General features: G+C 35.5%; 1 pseudogene; it reads right to left on the bottom strand.

Annotated features, from left to right (window-relative positions):
* Positions 1 to 1,415: 1,415 nt before the first annotated feature.
* LOC105985018 lies at positions 1,416 to 5,372 on the bottom strand (annotated as a pseudogene).
* Positions 5,373 to 5,765: the final 393 nt, after the last annotated feature.

Genomic DNA, 5,765 nt, shown 5'->3' with positions numbered 1-5,765 from the left:
TTCTTTTTGTTGTTGTTGGTCATGATGCCTGAACTCTGGGCCTGGGTGCTTTCCCTCAGCTCTTCAGCTCAAGGCTAGAGCTCTACCACTTGAGCCACAGTGCCACTTACGGCTTGGAGGGGATGTGGCCAGAAAGGAACCCTACTGCATTGTTGGTTGGAGTGTAAACTTGTTCAACCACTTTGGAAAGTAGTATGGAGGTTCCTCAAAAGACTCCACGTAGAGCTCCCCTATGACCCAGCAATCCCACTTTTAGGCATTTGCCTGAATGATCACAAACAAGAACATACTAAAGCTACCAGCACAACTATGTTTATCACAGCATTATTTACTATAGCTAAGTTATGGAACCAACCCAGATGCCCCTCAGTAGATGAATGGATCAAGAAAATGTATATATACATATTGGAATTCTAAGCCTTCATCAGAAAGAATGGCATTGTCCCATTTGTTAGGAAATGGAAAGACTTGGAAAAAAATTATATTAAGTGAAGTAAGCCAGGCCCAAAAAAACATAGGTCCCATGATTTCCCTTATTTGCAATAGTCTATGTCTGAGACAAGCAGAAAAGTTCAGATAAGATGATGTTAAGCGAAATGAACCCCAAGATAAGGAACAAGTGGTTTTTTTCTTTCTTGCTATTGTTTTTAATTTATTTATAAGGTACCATGTGATATTTTTGTTGCTTTGTATGTCCCTCCCCCACAGTACAACCCGTTTTCACTGTATCTGATGTTGGTAACAAAGGAGGAGGCAACAATGCTTGATAAGAAATGTACTCATTACTTTGCTCATGTAATTGTAACCCCTTTGTACAGTATTTTCACAATAAAATAACTTATTTAAAAGAAAAAATAAAATGATGCTTATCGAAATGAGCTCCAAGAAATGGAAACACGAGTTGGTTTTATTTTTAATTGTACGGTTTTCTGTTATTTCTTTTAACTTTCTTTTTCCTTTGGTTTATTCCCTGATATCCCTGTTCTTTATTTCTGTACCCTTTGTCTTGTATATAAGCTTATCAGATTTGGGGAAGGGAAGGAGAATCACAGAAATGGTGAGACAAAAACTGAATCAGTTCACTTTTATACTCACTCGACACCATGCTGGAAATGAACTTTACAACTTGTGGGAGAGGCAGATCAGTAGGGAAAAAAGTGGGAGTAAATAAGGGAAGAGGAAACACTGTTAAAAAAGAAATGTATTCATTTCCTGATTATGTAACTGTAACCCCTCTGTAATCACCTTCATAATAGAATTATGTATAAAAAAGAAAATTCATACAAGATTTGAAATGGGGGGAGCTCTTATACCTAGATCTATGTCCTGTAATAAAATAGAGAACCCCTCATAAAAGAGTCAATAGAGCGATATGTGGGCAGTGAAACATATACAGTCCAGGAAGAAGATACATATTACTTGAATTTGCCTAAAGAAAATTTTCCTAAAATTACTTTCCTGGCAGCTACCTTTACTTGTTTGTTTCTAAGAATATAGATATTAGGATTTAAGAATGGTGGAACCAAGGTATACAATACAGAAATCCTCAATTGTTTCAGAAATTTGGAAGATCGTAAGTACACAATGGAAGCAGAACCAAAAAACACAAACAAAACAAAAATGTGGGGGACACAAGTGGAAAAGGCCTTTCCTCTCTCTTCTTTGACTAGGAACTTGAGCACAGTTGAAAATATAAGCACACATGATGTAAATATGAAGATAAGAGAGCCACCACCTACCACCATGGACAAAACAAGAATTAAGAGTTCATTGCTGAAGGTTTCTGAGCAGGACAGCCTCAGCAGAGAAGACCTGTCACAGAAGAACTGGAGGACCACATTGGACTGACAGAAGGACAGCCTGAATTGTTGGCAGTATGTGCAACTCCATAGACAAGACTACTGAGCTGGGAAGCCAGTGTGGTCCGGACACAAAAATTGTGGTTTATGATGACAGGAGAGGCTGTCAGATGGCCACATAGTGGTCTTGAGCCATTATGGTAAGGAATATGAACTCCATATATGCAAAATATGGACCAATAATATCTGAGTTGCCACAGAAATCTGAGCCAGCCACAGAAATCTCCTGGTTGTTAGTGAGACAAGCATTAGGGACAGTGACAGAAATATAACACATGTCCAAGATGGAGAGATTTCTGAAGAAGAAGTACATGGGTATTTGCAGGTTTGGGTCAATGGTAGTGACCATGATGATGACCAGATTTCCTAATAGGGTGGCCAGGTACAATAGAAGAAAAAATATGGATAACAGAAATCTGAAATCCCCCAAATCAGCAAAGCCCTGGAGGAGAAACACAGTCAACCATGCTGGCATTTGCCATTTTCTGAAAATGCTGGCTCATCTGACAAACAAAAGAATGGAACAGAAATAATGAATAAAATGACAATAGACTATTTCCTTTAGTGGCATTTACTTCTATTTCATAAAACTGGTTTCTATGTATTAAAATTATTTTTATTATTCTTATCTGTGCAAATTTAAATTTTGCTTAGTATTTAACAAATAAGACTTATAAGGGTGAAGAGGCAGTGAATTCCATTGTATTATGTGAATCATGATGAATATGCATCCCAAACACATCAAGCTCATAGATGTTATTGAAATATTGGAGCCTAAATTGATTTGCAAGTTCCTTACTTCTCTTATATTTTGAATTAGCTGTTTTAGTGTAAAGTATCCAAAGAAAATGACCTAGTAGAAACTGTAAAAATCATGTAATCCTACTAATACATACTTATCACTATATATATATGCATACATCTTTATATAAATATATTAGATGAATTTTACAAGAATGCCAATATTATAGCAACAAATATACATATACATATACATAAATCTCTATTATATTATATATAGAGAGAGAGAAATGATAAAGACCTAGAGAAAAATGGATAGATACCTGGAAAGAGACAGAAATTTGCTCTCCTCACTAATTTGCTCAGGCAGTAAATTTGAGACCTAAAGAGTATACCAGCAACTTGGAAATTCATATAAAAATATATTTCCTCAGCACACCAGCAGCTCCAGACAAAAAGTACAAATATGTGAAATAAAAGCACATGAAGAAATGTTCAACATCTTTTTTTTCATTTCTTTGCTTTGGTTTTGTTTGCTTTTTGTTCTTCCACATCTTTATCTACAAAAGAAATTTAGATGAAAACAGCACCAAGATTTCATCTCATCCTAGAGAGGATGATAATCATCAAGGAGAAAAGAACAAATATTGGCAAAGATGTAAAGATGTAAACCAGTGTAACTAGTATTGATATCAATCTGAAGTTTCACCAAAATATTAAAAGTAGACCTACTTTATTACCGTGCTTTGAGCATAGATGCAAGGAAATGTAAATCAACATATAAGAAAGATACTTTCAACTGGGTGGATGGTTCACATTTTTAATCCTAAGCTACTCAAGATGCTGACATCTAAAGACCATAATTCAAAGCCAGCCCAGGCAAGAAAATTCCACATGACTCTTGGATCTGTGGCTCAAGTGATAGAGCATTAGCTTTGAGTGAAAAGCTCAAGGACAGTGTCCAGGTTCTGAGTTCAAATCCCAGGACTTTTACAAAAACAGCAAGCAAGCATGCAAAAGGAAGCAAGGAAGAAAGGAAGGAAGGAAGGAAGGAAGGGAGGGAGGAAGGAAGGAAGGAAGGAAGGAAGGGAGGGAGGGAAAAAGAGAGGGAGGGAAGGAAGGAAGAAAGAAAGTTCTTGGACAAATTGAGAGAACTGAATGGCAACAGTCCTCTTTATAACCTTCAAATGTCTGGAAAATATCTAGGATACTTATTGCTTAGAGTTGAACATATGATCGTACATATGTAAGGCAAGAATTCTATATAATTTACATATGCATATATCATGAATAATAAACATTTTTAAAAGAAGGTAAATTGTGTTTAATTGCTGTGTTGTGTAATGTCACTAAAATTTTACAAGGTTGGTATATTGGGATTTGCAGTTAAATTCACAAAGCCAGAAATTGAACTGTAGTTCAAGTAGTAGACATAGCTTGAGCAAAAAACGCTCAAGGACACCTTCAAGCTCCAGGTCCCAGAACACACACACACACACACACACACACACACACACAGAGACACCCCTAAAATTCCATCTACTTCAAGTTAGAATGGCAGCCATCAAGGACACAAAACTAAGAAATTCTGCTGAGGGAGTAGATAAAAAGGAACCTTCATATACTGATAGGGGACAGAAAACTAATACAACCTCTGTGGAAATGAACATACAGATTCTTCAAAAGATTGAACATGGATCTTACTTATAACCCTGCCATACTACTTTTGGGCACATATCTAAAGGAGAGGAAATCAGTATACCAGAAATATACCTACATATTTGCTGTAGCATTGTTCATTTGATAGCATAATGATGGAATCACTCAAGTTGCTCAATAGAAGATGAATGGATAAAGAAGCAGTAGTATGTGATTAACACTTGCACATTGAAAAATAACTGGAAGCAAAGCCAACATTCAGTCTTAAAGTGTGCCTCAGCAAACGTATGCAGAATCCCAGGCTACTGGGCTTTTGTTTAAAACCTTGTCCTCTTCCTGAATTACAGGACTGTAATTTTTACAGAGAGCTGTATGTATGGTCCTAACTTTGAGTGACAACATAAATTTCTACTACCATTTCTCAAACTAAAAAAAACATGTTTTATTCATGAATTAGCATTGAGTTCGTGGCAAAGTCCTGATATCATATACCACAAAGCAATATTATTCAAATTTAAAAATAATAAAATTCTGTATATGGTTCAGCAGAAATGAATTTTGGAGCTATTATGAAATTGAATTTAGACAAAGAAAAGACAAATATTCTATTATTTCAATTACTTGAAACAGCTAAAAATTGGGGGAAAATTCTTACAGACATACTATATACTTGCCATTCCAAGGGAGAAGTCAGAGGCAAGCTTGGAGTTATGAATTATGATCCCACTTTCATTTTCAGATGTTTAAATGCTGGTATTGATGGCATAGAATTATGAATGTAATGTATTTCACTAAAACATATACTTCAAATTATTAAAATCAGACTTTATTAGAGAGAATTATAAACGTTTTAAAGGAATAATAATATTGTAACTAATTTTCTGAACAATCAAGTTTTGTTTGGTTAAAATTAAGTTGATCTTTTCATTACTATGTAAAACACAATGTTAATGTTGCAATTGAACATTTTGGTGTTAGAAAGGTTGAATTTCTAATACCATTACTGCTTTTTCTCCATATCGCTGCTCCTTGGCTAGACTGGTTTTAGTTTGTAAGACGTGAAAGTATTAAATACCACTATAAAATCGGATGTCTTTTACTAGAGTGAACCATGGCTGCCCACTATATGTTCAAACATTTTTCATGGTGTTCTTTGTGAATATGTGTCTGAGTGAGATTATAATTTAACTGTGTTGACTGAATAAAGCCTTCCAACTCCTTATTGTGAGTGTATCCCACACAATCGGCTAAGGCCCACGTAATACGGAAGTCTCTTGCTTCCTTCGGTGATTGGCAGGTGCAGTCATGCAATAATTGTTCTTCATGTCTGCAGAGCATCTTCTCTCGTTCAGACACAGATGTAATATCAATTCTGCAGATTTTAGACATGCCAGACACCAGAGTGCATGAATCAGTAGATAAATATATGATGTTTTTGGAGAACCTTAATATGCCAATCTATTAAAATTATATGTGTATTGCATGACACAATAAGGGAAAATAATT

The sequence above is a fragment of the Dipodomys ordii genome, unplaced genomic scaffold, assembly GCF_000151885.1.
Source record: "Dipodomys ordii isolate 6190 unplaced genomic scaffold, Dord_2.0 Scaffold27, whole genome shotgun sequence".
NCBI lineage: Eukaryota > Metazoa > Chordata > Mammalia > Rodentia > Heteromyidae > Dipodomys > Dipodomys ordii.
The sequence above is the reverse complement of the archived record's forward strand: the minus strand, read 5'-3'. Positions and strand labels throughout refer to the sequence as shown.